Source organism: Amphiprion ocellaris, chromosome 19 (genome assembly GCF_022539595.1).
Source record: "Amphiprion ocellaris isolate individual 3 ecotype Okinawa chromosome 19, ASM2253959v1, whole genome shotgun sequence".
Taxonomy (NCBI): domain Eukaryota; kingdom Metazoa; phylum Chordata; class Actinopteri; family Pomacentridae; genus Amphiprion; species Amphiprion ocellaris.
The window spans coordinates 17,030,974-17,052,548 of NC_072784.1; the positions used below are offsets into that span (position 1 = coordinate 17,030,974).

Consider the following 21,575-nt stretch of genomic DNA (forward strand, 5'->3'; position numbering starts at 1 on the left):
CAAACACAAATTTTGACTTTCAACTCCATTTTAAAAAAAGACGCACTCATGTTGTAAAGACTTAAATAACCTTTAAAAAGGTCCAAATCTGCAGCAGTGGCAGGATTTGTTCATCAGTCTTTTTCTACATGTTTTGACTGATGAGTCATTCATGTCAGAACAAGCTGTTTTTGAAATGTGACTTCTATGGGTATTGATCTGCATTTTGCAGATGTAGTTTCTTTAACTTTATCTTATTTCACTAGTTTATATGGAAGGGAGGTGGTATTTCTGCTTCTCCTTGTTGTTTCTGGTCCTCTTCAGGCTGCCGTATATTCAGTGAAAGCTGGAGGGTTTGAAGATGTGGTAGCAGCATGGCCTCAACCTGTGTTTTAGCCCTAATCTGTAATTGCATCCAGTGAAGGAGGAACAGCCTCTCTAACGTGACCGGCCATGGAGCACAAGGCCAGAGCCGCCGCGCAAAGCCAGACAGAGATGGACAGATTGAGCAGGAACAGCAAACACAGATAAAAATGAATAAAAAAAGAGAAAAGCAAACGGATTGACTTTGGTAAGAGGTCACTTCTGAAAGTCCTCCCAAGTGATTGTTCGAAAGTACCATTTTTTCTCAGTTCAGGACACCCCAGAGATGTGAAGTGTAAGGTTATAGTATGGCCCAGTGCTCTATATTAATGGTGACTTTGGCTCACCTAATACGGATTCTCAGGGTTATAGCCCCCGGGTGCCTGCTGAGCAGAATGTGAATGCAAAAAGAGCCAATCCCTCTCCCCATCCCCTCCCTGGTCACCAGGGCCCCACCAGCCCTCGCTCAAGGTTACAGCCTGGCAGCAATGAAGCCATCAGCACTGATTTTAAATGATATCCTGGACTAGCCACCACTTAATGTGTTCCCTCTCCCTTTACTTTTTCTTTAAACTCTTGATTAGCCTCTTTTCAAGTTGATAGTGTAATGCATGATCAGAGGAGAAGCTGAATGGGAAAGACGTGTTTCTCCTTGAGTCAGTCGCCGGAATTCCTGCTGGGAAGAAAAAAGGAGAGGTTATGATCAAGGGCCTGCCTCTTAAGCCCTGAGCTATGCACAGGATGTTTTTGTATTTCACTGTATTTCAATGTGAACCCAGCCTGGGTATAAATAATTTGCTATGCTAAACTGCTGCACAACAAGCCTCTGGATGTCTTCCATGTTATTTGTACATCTTCCAGGGAAACTACACAGGTTTACAATTCCCATTCTGTAATTAGACCTTTCGATATACAGTACAGCGACAGAAAAAGAAAGCTCTCTGCTACGGCTGTCAAATGATGCCTTCAACGGACACTGACACTTTTTTTTCTGTGTCACTCCCATCTCATTGCTCATGTAGATTCCACTAATGCTTATTTGACGAGTAAAAATGTTATTCTAATGATGGTCGAGGGAGCTGGGTTTTTGCAGGTAGTTGTTATGGAAACTGCAGCTGCAGCTTAACTGTACGATAAGCCTCCTCTCTTACCTCTCCCCCATCTTCTCTTCCTTTTCGATCTAGTGAACACAGCATGTTGGAGTCATTACCAGAGTACAAATGGTTAAGGACAGAGCCCAGACATGGGGGACAACATTCACTCTGATGCTCAGAATGTGTGCAAACTGTTAAGTGTGCAACTGCTAAGTTGCTTTCTACGAGCCACAATCTGACCCAGACAGTGGAGAATTGTCCTGTTTTTCTGCTCCGTTTTATTTAACACATACAAACGGCATGTTCATTTATCGCTTAGTAAACACTGCATAGTTGTCATACAATAATAACAGTGATAATAATGGTATTTGGAATGTTTTTATTCAGTTACTGTGGATAACACATGGATGTATTAAGGAGAACTGGATACCTGATTGCATTCATTCAGAGGAAATTTACTAAGTGGGGAATATGCTGAAAAAGTTTCCGAACCTTCAGTATGCTTTGCAATTTTGTGCCCATGGAGCATGCTCATTAGTGTTCTTCTGAGCATGCAGTGAGCATGTGTGACTAAGAATCCTGCTGGTTGAGCTGGCTGACTTCTTGTTAACTCCCCATGCGCATGAATGGGATTAAATAAAAGAATCATACAGCTCCTGTAGACTTTCCAAATGTTCTTGTTGTGAATGTATCAAATCTGATAATAAAGAGTCATTTTCTGGGGTTCATGATGCTCAGAAAAACGTATTCAACATTCCATCGCAGCTCATTTTCCATTGATACTGTGTGGGGAAAAAAATTCTTCTCGTGACCAGTTTTCATCGTGTGATGAATGTGAAAGCATCTCATCATTCAGTCTCTGGAGACACTTGTCTTTTTCTGTTGACAAAAACTGTTGATAGTACAGAGTCGTCAGTTTGCAACTGTCCAATTTATTATAAGACCAGGGGTGTAGTATTTGTTTTCCTCACTGCATTTTATAGTGTTGATTAAAAGTGAATTGGTAAAACAACTCATTATGAACTAATTTATAGGCAGTGTTTTGTAAGTGCAGCTCATTTTGCAGATGGATACTAATGCACTCAGAGGTAAATTGTGATCAAATCATTCAACAACTTCTTCAACAAATCATTTTTTTGTGCTCAGTCGGGGTGTAGCATTGTTGCTAATCATTTACATTGGTGATTTTTGTGTTTATCATGTGGTATCCTCAATTTAGTTGCACAATATCAGTGTCAGAGCCCTTCCCTGTCTTCCCAAAATTCAGTTTTGACCTATTTTCACCAGTAAATACCCGGATGTCAGATATAGTTTATAATTAAATTCCATGAGCTGTGTTGCCTGCGGGCTGCACAGTGGCCTGGTGGTTAACACTTTTGCCTTGCTGCTTGAAGATCCCTGGTTCACGTCCCCGCCTTCCCGGGATCTTTCTGCATGGAGTTTGCATGTTCTTCCTATGCATGCGTGGGTTTTCTCCGGGTACTCCGGCTTCCTCCCACAGCCAAAAAATGTGCTGAGGTTATTTGGTAACTCTAAATTCCCCATAGGTATGAGTGCGAGTATGATTGTCTGTATATGTTGCCCTGCAACAGACTGGCCTTCGCCCCAAGTCAGCTGGGATAGGCTCCAGCACCCTCCATGACCCTAATGAGGATTGAGCGTTGTATAGACGATGGATGGATAGATAGATGTGTTGTCTGCAACAATACAATGCCCAAAACTGTTTGAAGTAAACTAGCTCCTTTTGAGGGGATTTCGAAGAATGTATTTTTTTTTCAAAGAAAAAGGAAACAAATAACCTGCCAGTCATGTGATATTGACCCCCCCAAATTGAATTAAAAAAGACAATAAATTGGTAAAATTGTTAGTGACTGTAGTAAACGGTATAATTTGAACCTGATTTTTAATCAGTTTTTTATTTTCTCTTTGTTTCTGACCCTGTGTGTGTGTGTGTGTGTGTGTGTGTGTGTGTGTGTGTGTGTGTGTGTGTGTGTGTGTGTGTGTGTGTGTGTGTGTGTGTGTGTGTGTGTGTGTGTGTGTGTGTGTGTGTGTGTGTGTGTGTGTGTGTGTGTGTGTGTATATATATAAAAGATATTGTGACTGTATACCAGCAACAATAAGGCCTAACAATTCACATTCATGACGCAGTCTTCCTAACTAATTGACAAAACAGTTCTTTCGTCACAGCCCTCTAGTTTGACGATGCTGCCTCCAGGACAACATTGTTAGCACCTTCCAAAATGCTTTTCTGTTCTGCCAACACACTGAGTGTTTGTATAGATTCAGGCTCAAAAACCGCCCTTTTAAATGGGATGTGAACAGCAGTCACACTTTGTTGACAGCCATTCAGTTAGATGTCCTCCCTTCTGTGTCACATTATTTCCGCTTTTGCTTGTGAGTGACATCTATCATAATTTGCATGGCCATAAGAGGTCCCTGTCAGGTAAACATAAATACAGGTAATTTGTGGCATTTGAACAAAGTACAGATCTTGTCATTTTCCAGTGATGACATTCTTTGGCAGCAGATGGGTGGAACCCATCACCTTGGTAACCCAGAAAATGGATGAGAAGCCTCAAACATGTTGAGAAAAGGCTAATTTTAACATAAACTGCTGTTTTCCGAAACTTAACTATGAATTTTGGGTGTCTGAACAAAACTAAGTCACAGTTTTACCTTTCAGTTTGTTTCAAAGTGTAAAATGAGAATTTAGTTGTATAGGAGCATAATTTTTGGGAGACGGGTTACTCTGAAGGTTTAATAAATTAAAAGCAAACTATTTTGTGTGTAATTTAAAACCTAATGCTAAATTTACTTGTCTCAACTCCATGTTTGACTTTAATTAAGTTACTGAGTAAATGGACATGATTTAATTGATGGAGACATTACCATATTTTGCTCAAATGATGCTGAACCTCCCACTGTTAATGTAAGAAACAGCAGGAGGAAGTTATTCCCATTTAGACTCCTTAGTACCAACACAAGCAGTTCCATTAGTTGGCAATGTGAACCTTTTAATAAAAAGTACCTTCAGGAATGTTCAGAAATAGACCTCTCAAATTCTTGGAACAAGTTGTCTCTCCCCAAACAAATGTTTAATTCAGAAAAGAATTCTAGATTGGAGATGAAAATTTCTTCACAGATTGAAGGCCAAACAGAATGTAATTACTTTGAATTAAAAAAGTGGATATTTTGATGTTACATTTTCCAAATTTTGACATAGCTTATAATAGGATTGAACTGCTTGCAGTGACTAATGAGCTCCACGTGAGATCACTCAAGGTTATAGCCAGCAGCTTCACAGCTTAATGTGACTTGGTGAGTGACAAGTTCTCTCAGTTTCCACTGAGGCTCTGTCTTACTGAACTTCCACAAACTTCAGCTGAAAGTGTGGTGATGTCAGTAATGATCTCCAAGTAAACCCAGCTAAAATAGCACAGTGACCTCATTATTGTTTCCATAGTTACAGAATGGCAGGGTTACAGTTCCTATCTATAGCGGCATTCACTTCACACAAAATACTGCATTTTTGACAGATGATACTGGTTAAGAGCCAAATTGCAAAAGCAGCTCATAATCTGATTTATAGGAGATGTTGTGTGAGTGCTGCTTATTTTGCAGCTGGACACTAATGCATTCAGCTCAAATTCCCAAATTGTGATCAAATTCACTAACAATTGCTTTGACAAATTGAATATTTGAGGTAAATGATAGTGTAGTGCCGCTGATAATGGTTTACATCAGTGGCTTGTGTCTTGTTTATGAAATATTATCATCAATATTATCATTCAAATTGCACAAACAATGATATCAATTCCAGACCCTGAAACTGCTTCTCTGCCGCCCACCCACCTATTTCAATTTCTGTGCCAGAGAAAGCATCACACACTTAACTGAACCAGCTGGCTTTGTCAGGCAGGGATCCAAAACATGGATCTATATTTACTAGGCTATATCACTGTACATGAGTCAACTAGAATAAAATTAAACTCGTGTAATGATAGAAGAGCTCAGTGCGTCTCAGTTCTGTAACATTTAGACAAGTGAGCCTTTTTTTCTATTCGGTTAAAAGGTAAAATTTGATTCCTGCAAATCATATTCTAGCATGTGAGAGATGGGGGTTTGATGACCTGGATTATAGTTTGGCTTTCACCAGCGATGTGGCTTTTTTTTTTTTTTTTGCAGACGTTTTTGTTCCCCAATCACAGTCTCGCCTGTTTCTGGTTTGGTATTAGGTGACTCATTGTAAACCAAACTGCACCATTTGTAGAGGAGAGGCACAGCGGGGGGCTTGTCTGCAGAACTTGGACAGATTGGTGTCAAGAATGACAAATATTTTGACTTTCTTTTCTGCTTTTCTATTCAATTGTTTATGTCAATTGTTTATTCCACAAGCTGCTGGTATTTTCCTTAGTTGTACAAAATCTCATTTCAAACCCATGAGCATTAACATGCTGCTACAACAGCCTCCACTTTGCTGTTGAAGGCTTACCACCAGATATTGGAACCAGCCCACAGAGATTTGCACCCATTTGGCCTCGAGAGCATTATGCTATGCCCACACTAATATGTTTTTAGCTTACAATGAAAACAGTCGCTGTTCAGATGAGTAACATGTCTCAAAAGGCAGAAAACATGGTTATTCCCATACAGTGGGCATGTGATATGCCCGTGCAGGCTCAAATACAAAGCAGTGGGTTGGCCGGTATTTGTAAAAAATGCTAGTTCTAATAGGAGCATTTGCAAAAAAATCTGACTAGAGATTTCTTTTGTTGGACTGATAATTCCCTGTAGTCAAAGCTGATGACTAAAATGCAACCTCATAGTTTTCAAGCTAAAATGGTATCAGTAGCATTTATAGAAGTCTTTATTTTAGGAGTCCTAAAACTCTACAGTAATGTGGATGCCATGCATAAACATAAACCCCTTTCAGACATTGACTCCTTTCGGTTATTTTGTTGGCATCTGAACACGTCGACTTCATGTTTGAATGAGCATCCTGCTCACTTTTCCATAAAAGTCGCAGCGGTAAGCAGACCAGGTAACATTTCTGCATCACTTTCAGCACAGCACAAGTCTAAACTGCATGCTGTTGCGTTAGTGGATAGCCATGCACAAGTGATGCACTTTAAACTGCTTGTAGGGGTGTTTTCTGTGATTTTATTACATATCTGAGGCATCAAACAGCAGCTGGATCTATACGTGTGTCTCCAGAGCAAGACATTGATCGCAGTCAGCATTCCACTTAACCACAACGATGTTGACTGGGGTTGAGTTCAGGATTCTGTGCAGGTCAATCAGATTCTTCCACTCCAAATGAGCTAAAACTATTTCTTTCCAGACTTGACTTTGTGCACAAACAGAAAAAAGAGCTTCCTCAAACTGTTGACACAAAGTTTGAAACATGCCTTTGACAAAAATATTTCTATGAGCTGAAATTTTAAGGGGCCTAGCATAGCCCACTTACTAAAAACACATTTAGTGTGTTTTTGTGTCTTTAGCAGTAGCTCTGAATATGAAATTCAAGAAAATACTGCTGCCTAAAAAATCTAAAAACTTCATATATTTCTGTGTTAGTTGTCCAGGCAACAAAAAGTCACTGATACTATCGTAAATGAGGCAGTATAAGTGATCATTCAGTTTCATTAATGAAGACAGAAATCTGTTGAATGTGTAGGTGAGCTTTAGAAGATGATATTTTTCTTCTGCAGGCAAATGCCCCAAAAAGCTAGAATTAGATTAAACAGATGTAAACAGAACTGTGGCAAACAAAATACATTAATAGAACAACCAATTCTCATTTTTAAAATTATGACTAACTACTCGGTGTGTACTCTGATCTGTGCACACCAGTGTGCAACCCAGTGCATGCTTGTGATTCCTCATTTTGTAAAAGGTAGCAGGACTCTATCTTAGAGACTCCAACTGAACACTCCAACCACACATTGTTGAACCTTGGGTTCAGCTGCAGACAGGTGCTCTTGAATATTCATTGGCAATGAGCCCTCATGGATTCTAATCACTGTCAATATGTGTACACTTTGCAACTGTCAGCTATTCAGAAAACAAAATATGCCCCTGCATCAACTGCTTATGAAAATGTATGATGTAGGTAGAAAATGAGACCTTCTTGTATATTTGAGGGGGATTTGCGCCAAGCTTGAACAATGGAATTGTTTTCAAATTACGTGGTGTTCTGGGAAATTGTAGATGGTGCCTCACTTAGTCGTTCAAGTGTATCTTTCTCCTGCTTTATCTTATTAAAAATTTCAATTATATCTGTAAATCCAAAGTACTTTTAAAGTTTAGTATGTCATTTACTGTAGGCCCCTTTTTGGGCATATATAGGCTCTATATATTAAATACATGGGTTATAAATTATAACATTATAATGTGTTATTAACATTTATTAAACATTTTAATATTTCGTATAAAAGCCAAACAAGGGGATTTAAAGTAAAGTGTAACCGCTTGAACAACGTATATCTTGTTTTACTAGGTGATTCATCCTCTTTTTGACAACTGGTGCATAAAGAAGTAGAAGCAAAACAACTTCTTATTTGCTTTTTGTCTCCTGGATCTATTTGAGAGGCTTCAAGATGTCACCTTGTGGGTGCTACAGAACACGAGTACTCACACCCCACCCACTCACTGTTATGGTGCTGTCCATACATCCCTGAGTTGTTTGCTCTGCCATGTTTATTTGAAAAGGCCAGTGTCCAAAAAATCTTCACTGTGTGGAGATGACATTTGTTATTAACAACTTTTTTTGAATCTCTTGTCGTTATCTGACAGCGTTTGGAGCCATCCAGCAAGGTACATTTGACAAGGTCTTGCTACAGTTCCACTGTAGATGGTACAGCTCAGGATTTGATTTTACAGCTGCAGTGATGGATGTGTCTAAAACTTGCAATAAAACCTTCCTCCTCAGTCAGGATCTGTCCAGCTTAAATGGCCAGACCACCTAAATGTCATACCATATTTGATTTAAAACGGTCTTAGCTGCACCTTGAAATAGCGTTAATTAAATAATGGTTATGTGTAACCTTGATGTCAATAAAAATGGACATCTCAACTAAATTTAACTCAGTGGCAGCCCAGATTCTGTCTTGCCTTCCATAACACCTAATAATGTTTACTTCAGAGTAAACTTTTGTGTGTGTGGTGTTTTGGGGCATGCAGAGACTTTTGTGATGAGATTTACTTTTTTATAAGACTGCCCTCACCAGAAGAACTGCAGCATTGGTGGTTTACTGAAACCCTTAAAATGAGCAATGGAATCTTGCCGAGGAGAGACTGGCTTAGCTATTGTTTTTATTCTATAAGCATTAGTATTTTTTATACATCGTCAGATTTAAAACACTCAGGACTTTAAAGACCAAAATGCCCTTGTAATATGGAAGACACCACCAGCTCATCACATACTTGGGCTTTGTTAGAACCGGTTAGCACCACATTTGAACACAATACAATTGGAATCATTTTTCCAACTGCAGGTTAGTTCGATAGATGTATAAAATTCTATGAATGTCAGAAATAGATGCTCAACCCAAAATATGTTTTTTTCCCACCCCTAACCAAGTAGTTTCATATCTAAACCCAAATAAACATATATGCCATAGCACTGGCAGAGCACAGAATAATTTTGATTGGAACAGCCTATTGGGGAGTAAAGTCTCTTACGTGGAAGGCTAAACGTATTTTGTTATTTAGACTGAAGGATTTGCTTGCTGCTAAACCACCAAATCTGTGTACTACACTCTGACACAATATAGTTGTAGTATATCCTTTGCATGGAAAACACTAAAGGCTTGGAGAGGCCCTTCAGTTGAAGGCTTTACAGCATTTGATTGCTTGTTCCAACACTTAAAACAATCAACATTAGCTTTTGGACTGCAGGTCGGAGTTGGATGGGCCCATAAAGTGGGTGCCATGAAATGCAATACAGATGTTTTCATTCTTTTAGTCATCAGCATGATCGTCTTTTTTGCATGTGTTATTGAGGAAGGCACTTTCCAAAAAATATGCAGCCCTGCTGAAATGGTAGCATGATCATAAAATATTCATGTATAGGAAAGCAACATGGGATGTGGGTGACTCATGTTTGCAGTCTGCTTTCTATTTCTGTTTTTTTTACTACCAAAAAGTATGTTTATGCATAACAAAAACTTAATCATAGCAGTGCCACATCAGAAAGCATACAGTATGAATTGGCTTTCTAACAGTTTTGGAAGGCACAGACAATGGTGTCCTGCCCATAGGCGCAAACGATCAGAAATTCTTGTGACATTTTGGAAGGAAATGACAAATGAGTCTAAAGAGGCCTTTGTATTGGAGAGGTTTCAGCTTTTTAGCTTTTGTCGAAATCAGCAGGTTCAAACGTTGTCCTCCAACCAGCTGGCACAGTCTTGAACCTCAGTACTTCACTGAACTGGGATGAGGAATGCGAGGTCAGAGCCAATGCCATTGCCAGGGCTGACTGAGTCATTTTACACTCTGTCATGACTCTTATCACAATTTTACCCCCTCTTTCACTCTATCTTGATTGGTCACTCCTCTCTGGAACACGTCTGCACCCTCGAGGCTTTATCTGTGATTCCTTATCATCCCCAACTCTGCCTATCTCTCACAGCTCCCCCTCCCCCTCCTTCTCTTTTTCTCACTGCACCTCTCTCACTCTTCCTTCCCATTTGTCTGTTGATCTGTCATGTTTGTCCTTCTCTATCTCCCGTAATAGAGTTGGAATTATATGTTGAAAGTAAATAGCGTTGGGATAAAATAGATGTAGGTTTCAGCCTGACTCCTCCAGGGGTACACATTTATAGCTGCCAACTTAATTATATTCTTCTTTCTTGGGTACATTTTGTGTCATATTTCCAGGTTTCACCCGGTAATCACAGAGATTAACTTATCAATGCAGTACATCAGTGAATGTTGCTGGACTTTACATTTTGCATCGTGTCAGCTGGGCTTGACGCTAATTATGATATTTTCAAAGTCAGTCGCACTCACAGCGGAAGCACATTTATGCAGGGTCCATTTAAATTCTTAATTGTGCCTTACTGTTAAAAGTAGAGAGTCGAGGTATTTGGTGTACAGCCTTGGGAGCTGTTTGCCCTTGGTGATTCTTTCATCTTCAGATTTAATAGCATGAGTCAAACAGTGTTTGGTAAATTTGACTGGGGTACATCAAGTAGCTGGAGCTCCTTGTGCTAATATTGACCTGAAGGAGTGGGTAAAAAAGAACGTGTAGGATATGAAGATCCCTCAAGATGGAACAGGGACCAAATGCAATGAACATTGTTAGAGGACAAGTGTCTTTGATATGTGTCCTTTGTCTTTCTTGTCCTGAAAGTCATTCATATCCAAGACTTTTGTTTGGCATCAGATTTTCATAATGAAGACAATGGTAACTACTTTAGGGTCTTTCAACACTGCTTTGAGGTTTTTACAGTAACCTTCCACAGACTTGAGTTGAAGCCTGATTCCTGAGCAGAGTCCCCTGTGCCTCACAGTGCATTTTGAAGGAAATATTACTAAAGTTGGAAGGACACAGATATGGAATGTAAGGACTATTTAGTTCCATCAAAAGCTAAACAATAATAAACTTTCTCCTAGTGGCAGCCAGTACTATCACAATGTAATAACAGTCTCTCACTTAACAATAATGAATAAAACTATCCTATGACCCTAGCAGAGAGGTAAACATGTATCTGTCTCATTTTGACACACTGTCAGTGCATTGAATTTCTATTTTTGTTCTCTATTTCCATTTTTTCATTTGTCGAAAGGACTTAATATTGTGCATGCCAACTACTGACTATATTTAAAACTGTGTTTTAGTGTCTCAGTTTTGTTTTGTTTTGTTTTTTACATAATTTGTTTTTCTCCCTTACAACCCTTGATGTCCATTTTGATATGATTATTGGTTACCAGACTGTTGAAGCTTCTCTCAATTGTGTAATCCATTCCTATGAATGTTGGTCAGAATTTTTGGTATTGTTATACTGCCGCAACGATGATTATGCAGACATTATTTTCATTGTGATCTTTTTAGAGGCTTAACAAAACCACAGCAAAACTGCTTGGGCTGTTGGGGTATTTTTCAAAATGGTTGTCACTAGTAGATTGCAGTAACACTCCACATTAGATTTTTCAGTTGATCCTTTCCACCATGACAATGAAAACCCTTAAATGGTTTGTTTTGACATTTTTGGAAACATGCCTAATTACTGTACTAAAGGATAAGACGTCAAATGTCACTCTTATTCTGCTTTGTGAATATATATAAACTTAATATATTAATGTACAAATATAGAGCTGGAAAAGATGATAACTTATTGTTTTGTATGAGGCTGTCACCACCATTGTGATCGAGATGTCTGTCAGCCTGTTGACACAATACAACACAATAATATTATTGTTTTTTGATGTTTAAGATGAATGCTCTGCTCATTAACACCAGCCCATGTACATAAAATCACTTGGTTTCACCTTGGGTAAATCTGACATTAGAATGCTTTTTGAAAAATACTTTCTACAGTAATCTTTGGGCACACATCTGTCTGAGTTGCTGTTCTGCAGTAATTGAGGGAAACTAGAGGCTTCTTTGTGCATAGACACCTAGCTAGCATGCACTGTAGCCTGCATGTGTTATGTTTAGGGTAAATAACAGTAAATTGTAGTGTTTATCAATAAGCAGAAATTTAGCAAGTGAAGCATTTTGGGTAGTATTTTATTCATATTTTGCTTCCAGGAGATGCATTGACTTAAAGTGAAGATTATTTTAAGTCCTAATTTGATGCAAAGATTTGTGCATGTGTTGAAATGTAGCACAAAGAAAGCAGTGTTTTGTTATTTAAAAATGAAGTGCTATAAGGATAGTTTGCCCCTAAAATGAATTAATAATCAAGATAAACAACTGAGATCTCAACATTGATCTGTATGATTGTGAATATCACATGTGATTACCACATTTGCAGCCCTATGTTAGATTTTATTTTTGTAAAACTTCCCTTGCGTAGAAAAGCTTACTATTTCATTGTGTGTATTATCATCCCAATTAAGAGTCTTTAGGCTTAGTGGGTGAGGCTGGAGGATGAAAGTTTAACACTTACATACGTAACACAAAAGCAATGCCAGGAGATGGAAAAGTCTCAGTCTCTTGGGCATTGTGGTGAGAGGTTTTTCACTTAAGTGAATGGACTCCATCATGCAGTATCTAGTTCTTATATGTGCTTCCATGGATGAGGTGCTGTTGGATACTCCAGGTAGCTACTGCACCCGAAGAAGAAATAGTGTGACACTTCAACACGTGTAAACAGCAATTTGTCATGTTTTCACCTTGGTTTCACACAGAAAAAACGCTAAGGATATAATGTGTTTATTAATGAGCTTTAGAGTGCCAGACAGTTGAAGCAGAGCTTGGGTAATTGTTTCCCCTGCTTAGCTAAGCAAAGCTAACTAGCTGCTGATGTTACCCTTATAACTTGAAGGTACAGATATCAGACCATCAAAATAATAATGATAAGGAATGGACAGTATCCCAGATGCACATATATCCTGCATTGAGTTTGAAAATATCATGATTTATAGCATGTCTGTATAAAAAGCACTGTCAAGGTATAGCCTGCAATTGCATTGGATCATTGGCTATAAACATGCTCATTGCAATTATTTTAAAATGTAAAAATATGTTTAAATAAGTTTTTCTTAATTATTAGTACACTGCTTTGTGTTTGACAGCATCTCTTGTCCCCGAATGTATGCACTTGACTTTTAATGGCACATTAGTATGTGTGTGCAACTCCACCAAACACCCAACTTTCCTATTTCTTCCACTCCAGTTCATTCAGCAACCTATTTTGCTGGCACTGGATGTACTTTGGATGATTACTCTGGCACCAGACATATTTTTATACTCTTTGAAGTGAATATATTGTAGAAACGGCTTGAAGTCCTTGCTCCTGGGTTTAGTGAAGCTGTGGTTATCGTGGGTTAGAGATCTGGGAGACTTCCCTCATTTCCCTGTTTATCAGTTCATTCTGTCCAAAATGACTTATTGTTATTTTCGCTACTTGTCTAATGGAACAGCATTATCAAGGCCCTGTTTTTATGAGATAATGCCTGGGAAGACACTGTTCAAGGTCTGGCATGGTCTAGCAGATGTCAGATTACCAAAAGAAATGGCACTGTAAATAAAAGCACAAGCTGTGTTGCTGTTGCCTACCACTGCATACAAAATTGTGAGATATCAAAATTTTCAACCTATTACAGCCTTGACTGTTAAAATCCAATACATGGCATTCTTGCGTGCAGTGGAAATCACCGTCACCTCATCCATAAATAAAGCATGTGAAGGCATTGTGTAAAAAATAGAAAAAAAGACTTGTCCAGTCTCCAGTGAGCTCCGTTCCATTTTTTTCCAGAGGCGAGTCACAGCTTACATCGTCTTATGTTTGTTCCATGTTGTCATTCTCAGCACATTTCATAATGGATGAACATATTTCCTTCGTATACAGGAAAGCGCTGATAATGAGAGTTATCGTTCTTTAGAATTTGCACCACTGATGATAATGGACTTCATTATGTCCCTCTTCCAGTAAGCTGTCACCCTGAACAAATTTAAATTAGCCAGCCCAGAACAGATCTTATACCAAGATTATTTCCATTCAAGGCACCATTTGGAGCTGTTTTGATTCCCTTTAATACAGGACTTTTCACTCCAGCAAGCAGCAGCCCTGTTTATTTGACTGTCACAACATTATAAATTACTGGCAGCTTTCTGAGCAATGACAAGAGGGGAAAAAAGTCACCTAGAACCAGCCTCGGCTAAGAGAACGGGCTGATGTGAAGGATGCTGGCTCACTGGCTTCGAACAGGGCAAGGTTGGGTCTTGGGCAAGAGACCCTGAGGGAACCATGTGGTGGAAACCATACTGTGACTCATTCAATAAAGTTAATTAATGATATTTTATACATAATGAGGGTCGGTCTCCCATGTGGACCTCTCTCAGGTTGAGTTCATGGAGAGACAGCAGTTTTGCTGCTGCTGCAGGGACCATTCTGGAAACAAAACAAGGGTTTTAACACATCAGGTTGTGCTAAGGTCATTTTCTTATGACTTTGTCTTTTTGAAACAAACATTTTCCGTGACATTAGCTTGCAGATTGCCTGGAAACTGTCTCTTGCAGGCCTCAACAATATTAAAACATAAATATCAATACACAATAGAGCATGTGCCGGTTATTGGACATATGAGGTGCTGGCAAAGTTAATATTATCAAACAATGATATAGGATGAACATTTGTTGTATAGAAAATGTATTTCAGAAAGCCATTTACAGCGCATTACAGGGAAAAAAAAATGCCTTTAATCCTAAGTACTATTGAAGAAACACTAAAAAAAAAAAAACAAAGCAAACACACACTGTCTTCATGGTAGGTTTGGCAGGTTTTGGCCTATAATTAAGTTTGGTTTGAAATCTTCTGATTCTGAGGATCATAAAGGCCAACAAGTCTTCACTCTAATTACCATGTTGCTTTCAGTAAATTTAAGATATCACATTTCCTTTAACAGTGATATTATAGATGTCTGGAAATGCTACATGACCGTACACTGAAAAAGAGAATTGTTGGACCAACTTACATGAATTGCTTCAATTGATAACGCACAATTTAATTGAGTTTTTCCAAATTAAATGATCAAGTACTGTTAATGTCGCAGGTTTCAGTTAGATGTACTTAAATCATTTGGTTCCTCTGTATGGAGCATTCAGCTAGCTTTTTGAGGAAAGTCAACTTAATGTTTTCAGTTTTTCCAACATAAGTATTCCCATTGGCCCAATGTAAATTGCTTCACTAGATCTTTTCTTGTTTTTATTCTGTTGTACCATTTGATATAACAGTTGAATTGCAGCAGAAAAACTTGAAGTTGATTTCAATTGCACAATGTTGAAGGAGTAGCAAACCTCATTTTCACTCTTTCAGCTTTGTTCGGGGACAATTTGTAATTTCAGGTTGATAAAATCCATGGAAATAAGTTGCCTTCACCAAAGTAGAAAGACAAATGAGATTTATCGGAAACATGGTGTGGGGAAGACCCCTTGAGATGACTAATTGCTCAGAAGAAGAACACAGACATTCTTTTCAAATTAAACCCATTCTTTCTGAGTAAAACATTGAGATACAGGAGTATGTGTGGATATTAAAACTCAGAGGCCAAGCTTTGCTACATTTACTGTTTATCCGTTTGTGGGCCTGGGAGTTGGATTTGCTGCCAGTTTGTGCTTCTGATTAGCATGTTTTCAGCTGTATTGACTGATGGTGAAACTCTAGGCTGGCTTCCCTTGAAAAGGTGTAATAAATGGAACCTGGAACGCTGCAGCATCTGCATTAACACCTTGCCGGAGCTGTCTCCTAGGGCCCAGGAGCCGAGGACAGTGCCTTCCCTTCACACCTCGTTACTCCTGTTCCCTCCCGTGACCTTTCCCTGCAGGCAAACACGCACCCCATGAGATGGCAAGCCAATCAGTACCCCTCTTCCATCCAGCCCAACCCCTCATAACCCTTCCTCTTTGTCTCATTCCCTTTTTCCTCTGCCCAAACACACCGTCGCTGCAACTGTCATAGACTTTCTCGCTGAGTGGTGTCGTTGTCACGGGCCCCATCATTGTCCTCCACTCTATCAGTCAGCGCTGTTTACATTCAGGTGATTTTTTGCTTTGAATCACTCCAGCGAAAACTGATGTGACCTTGAAGAGAATGTCTGTGTCTTTCAATGCTGAAGAAGAAGGAGAACACTCTTTGAAAGTCTTGTCTTTCATGCCACTAATAGACAGGAGGTTGTCTGAACCTGTTTTTTGACCAGTCATTACAAAGATCAGGATGGGCTTGAATGCATCAAGCCTTGGAGAGTGAAAATGGAGTTCTCCAGGTGAAAGGAAAACGGGCCCTCTGGCAAGGTTGCGTGGTTTGTCTTTGATGATCCTGGCTTGACACAGGGAGCTCACCTTGACTGGGTCATTTATTCAGACACACACTAAGTCACCTGGCGCTGGGAGGCTGAGAGACAATTACGTTCAGCCTTCATGGCGCAATGATGCCAGGGCACCAGAAAACATCTATATTTTAAACTTTCAATGGCCTGTCACAGTTTGAGTGTTGATTCAAAATTAATAAACACTTTTTTTCTTGTCCTGAATAGAAAATTAAAACTGGCTCTGCTCTCAACTTTAATTAATTCTCTGTTAATTTTCCATCTCAAAGCTAATCAAAACAAACAACAAAGGCTTTTGCAGTCAGCCATGTTGCTGTTTTTCAAAAAAATCTTTCCAAAAAGTGTGAGAAACATGTAAATGGCGTAGAAGAGCTGCCTAGATGGCACTACCCTTATCCCTGAACCCTTCTACCTTTCTGAACAAACCATCCGAACTTGACCTAGGATGTCTGCAAGTCTCACACCATAGATGAGTTGCAAACTGCAGTGTGGCAAGTCAGAGCACAGAAAAACCCTGTTAATTGGTCCAGTCTGGCTGGCCCCTGTCAGATGAGGCCTTTCATGGCCTTTTCATGGGCTTCTCCTGGGAAAACTGAGGAGGCTGCCTGTAATGAGGCACTGTACCTGGTTGCAGAGGGGGGAATCAGGAGGGTCGCTCGTGGGCAATTAGGGAGAAATAATGAGAGCTTTCTCTTTCTCTCTGTTTCTGTTTCTACCCCTCCCTTTCCACATACCCCCACCACCCTACCCAGTTTCCTGTGAGAACAGTGGCTCATCAGGTAACTTTTTAGGACGTGGGGGTGGGGGGGGATCCCGTGAGAGGCAGCTCAAAGCCAAAAGTAGCACTTGGCAAGAGGAGAGCCAGAACATTGTACATCTTCAACAAATGTGCACAAAATGGCATTCACGTCCTTTTCCCAGCTCTGTTAACAAACAGAGGAAGCAGGCAACACTGTGGCCTTGAAAAGATGATGTTGAAATATGCGTGTGCAGCGCATATCCTGCAAGATCTCAAACTGGCACTCAATGTGTTATCAGAGGAGCTGAATCTGTGTGCAGCCAGCTATTGTATCTGCCATGTTGTGCCTGCCCAAGGGCTAAGATGAGATACTATAACTTAGCTTGTGTACAGTTTATTATACAGAGCCAAGATGAGAAGCTGCATATAGGCTTGTATACAGTTCAATATAGAGAACTAGTTTTCCTGTCACGCGTGGGATTTTAGTTTTTTATGCAGCTGGTGTTTGGCGACCACAGCTCCTTGCCAACTACTCTTATCTGGAGACAGATTTCCACCTCTCTGACAGGTATTGATGTGCTGCCTCTGCCTGGCTGTAACAGCACTCAGTATCCACTGCACTTAATATCCTAATGGCATCAAATCAAAATCACCACCAGCCTGACACTGGGAAACACCTCAACTAAGTGGAGCAGCCTATTTACATGCACAGAGTTGATTCATTCTTTTTAGGGGTTGAAAGGTGATCAATAATTTACATGCAGATATGTGTGAATTTGTTCACAAGCTTCTAAGAATAATGGAGAAGTATGTGAATTGCAGTACAGATGGCTAGAGTGGTTATTAGCCAAAGAAAATCCATAAAAATTGATTAAAATCAAATTGAAATAGTACAGGGCAGCGAGTTCTTTTGTTGTGCATTTGCAGCTAAAAGGAGCCTAATTATGCTTCGAAAATATATTGTTGAAATAATCAGTTTTGCCTGTTTAGGTGTGAAGAAGCCAGAGAAAACTGGATATCAAATGAGCACTCTACCTTTTGTGCAGTCCCTAAGGTTCTGAATTACATCAAACTGTGAGATCCACAAACTGAAATCACCGTGAAGCTGATCCTCCCACTTCCTTCTACTTTAATGATAATCACAGATTCGCTCTTCTTGCTCTAGTCTTATTCTAGCCTTCAGTTTTTCTCTTGGTTTACCACAGTGTTATACAACCGTTTTTGAATGCATTTGAGGAAAAATAAGCCACAATGGGTTAAAATGTAGCTGCTGCCCTTTCTGTGGACAAATCCGACACTGAGGTTGAAGGAGAAAGAATCAGTGCAGAATGGTACTCAGGACTGTGTTTTGCATTCAGTCGTCTTCTTTTTTTTTTTTTTGTTTTGAAGCTTTTAGACAACACTGATGGCATGACAGATTTGGGTTAGGATCCAGACCTTGTTTTGGATCTTGCTGTTTTTGCCTTGGAGAAAGGGCCATAAATGTTACAGCAGTAGTGGAAATCCCTCCCTGGTAAATGCTCCATCTGTGCACACGAGCAGCAGGATGTGTGCGAGGCAGTAAAAAAAGAAATGTGAGGATTGTGAGATGGCCCAGGGAGTCTGTTACGCTGATAGAAAATGTAAAGTGCCATAGTCATGAATGTAATGTAGAATGATTGTCTGTCTCCCCTGTTTATTTGCCAGTGTAAAGGCTGTAATGGAGACAAATGCTTGTATGAGTCTGTGATCCCACTGCTTTGGCAATCTGACTCCTCGGTGTATATGCAGCCGATGTGGCAGCCTGCACTGAGAGGCATGTGTGAAAACAGGTGAAAGGTCCTTAGGTGACTAACCTAGGTTTTATGCCTTAATGACTCCTTGTTATTCTCATAGCTATTTCCCAATTGCCACTAGCAATTCCACCCTCTGTGTCCATTAGATGCAGGGAACATGGATCAATATGTGATGCAATTTCCCTGGGGAATGAACAAAGCTTCTTTAGGGTGGCTGGCCGCTGTCTCCCCCTCGCATTCTCCCTCTCTTTTGCCCGCACATGTCCTCCTCCTCTTTTCCATGCCATTCTGAGTAAACCTCAGGTAGGTGTTGAGGCGACAAGAGGAGATTTTGCTCAGTCATTTATCTAAGTGTGGGGAGATTCACCGACAACAGGAAACACTTTGTTACAGTAGCTAAAACAGAAACCTGTCACCCAGGTCTTTCTAAAGAAGATGAAGAGTGAGTCATCAGCAGTCCAACACCCACCCAATAGCGAGGCTGGCACTCAGCATGCTAGCAACATCATCTGCCTTACAAGGGATGTTGCCCAGCTATTATCTTTGAACAATGAGACACGGTTTGCTAGTATTCGATTTTGCAAAGGTCAACATCATTTTGCCACTAGAGTAAAATGTTGTTTTCATAATGAATATGCCCTAGAATTTGCACAGACACAATACAGCCTATACAGTCTCACAGCATTAAAGCACAGAGAGCAAAAGCATGTAATAAAGCAGTTGCATACCTTTAAACACATTGATCTGAAAGTTTAATTTTTCTTCATTTCCCATTTAAAGTTACACTTGACCTGGTGTTGTGAGAACTAATTGATTCATTCAGTTTGCTTGGTCGTAATGGGGAATATGGAGTGCTGCATTTAGATGCCCTCTTGCTATGGCAGCTTGCAGCTTTTCTCAAGGTTAATAGTTTCATGACAACAGATCATAAATGCATAATTTAATGTTTACAAGGCAATGGACCAATTTTTTTCTCTCTCTCTCGTCTACACTGTCATGGGTCAGTGATTTTCTGTGGGCTTCAGGTTTTGCAGTTAGCACCCTGTAGCTGCTGAAAGATGTGCATGGTGCAGTGGGTGATCAGAAAGTCTGAAATTGGCCCAGAGAGAGCGCTGCTGTCAGAAAAAGACCACAACACTGAAGAAAAGAAATGGAAAATGCCATCCCCTGCTGAGTGAATGAATACATGAGTTTCCTTGTGAACTTTTGGTCATACTGCTTGAATCACAGCATCAGCAAAAAGCACTCTTAACAGTCTACAGGTTTCTAAAGGGTATAATAAAACAGGAAGGGTTATTTATTCCAGAATACGCAGGTTAGGGTGAGGGAGGAGCAGGAGGGGGGATAGCGCTCATAAAAAATATCAGTGTGAGAGCAGAAGGACCCCAAAGTTAACATTTTCACTTGTCCCATTGTTAAATTTGTCCATGCGGGGATATTTCTGTCACCTATTCTATGTTGATTTGAAAAGATGTTGCCGGTGTCTCCCTGCTTGTCTTTAATCAACACACAATGTTATCTTGCACCAGCCCCGGCCCTGCATTTGTTCCTGAGACTGTTTCATGAGTGTGCCGTGGCTACTGAATGGTGTCATTGAAAAGATGAAAGAGCAACAGTGCAAATGTTGTAAAACAGCAGAATAGACAAGGCTACATGAGAGAATGAAACGGACGAGACAAAAGCAACAAAAAGAAGTCTCTGATTCAGGATCTGAAGAAGAGCCATCAGGATATGTGGGCAGTGTTAAATAATTTACTTCTCCCTGATCAGACCCTATTTAATTAGCCCTTGTTCCTCTGATTTAATCAGACCTCCTTGGTTGGGGTGTTGGGCTGTGAACTGTGAGGGGCAAAGAGGCATCATATGCTGGCCCGCTGTGCAATCACAGCAGGGCCTCAGGTAGAGGACATGGGGACATGTCCTGCTGGCTGCCCACAGTTATTGCTAACAACGCTAACAGGGCATTGCAGCAGACCTTAGTGACTGCTATAGAGCTGCTAACAGGCTGCTATCTAACACTTCTTATAGCCTCAATTCACCAGAATTAAGCTTGTAATTACGCCCTTCTAAACATGGTGTACAATTATCTTTGTATGTTATTGTGACTAAACATTTATTGGTGAGGATGTTACTGACCAGAACCATCCCTACACCTCCTCTCGCAGGATTAGTGGCAGCATCTTTAGAACTTGGATCTTCCTGGAAATGATAGCTGGGAAGGGGTGCAGCTCAGTGTTGTGTTGCCCAAGGCTAGTTTAGAGGAACTGCAAGCTGCCAAAGGATCCAATTTCAGGCCATTTCCCCTCCAAAAAAAATTGTCTGAAGTGGAAAATCACACCTGATGGCCCACTAGCATGGCTTTCAAGCCACTGGATGGTACTATGGAAGTCTTTGTACAAATCAATTTTCTGAAAAAAAAAAAGGTTATGATAAAAAAAGAAAGGTTGTACAAAAGTTCAGATGGCCATCTTTGTCCTTTGGTAAATGACCATGTTCCCTTTTTCCCCCCTGCATACTGGAGCAGTTTTCTTTTTTTTTTCACTGTTGGATAGACATGAAACTGCCAGTGGAGGACATTGAATTCATTTTAAGCTGCACTCCCACGACGTTCAGCCAGTGCTGAGGTAC

At 40.1% G+C, this 21,575-nt stretch overlaps 1 protein-coding gene across 8 annotated transcripts in view; it reads left to right on the forward strand.

The window, feature by feature from the left end:
* Positions 1-21,575, forward strand: part of LOC111562889 (RNA binding protein fox-1 homolog 3-like) — a 530,604-nt gene that overhangs the window by 104,051 nt on the left and 404,978 nt on the right. The gene's annotated exons all lie outside the window — the stretch shown is intronic.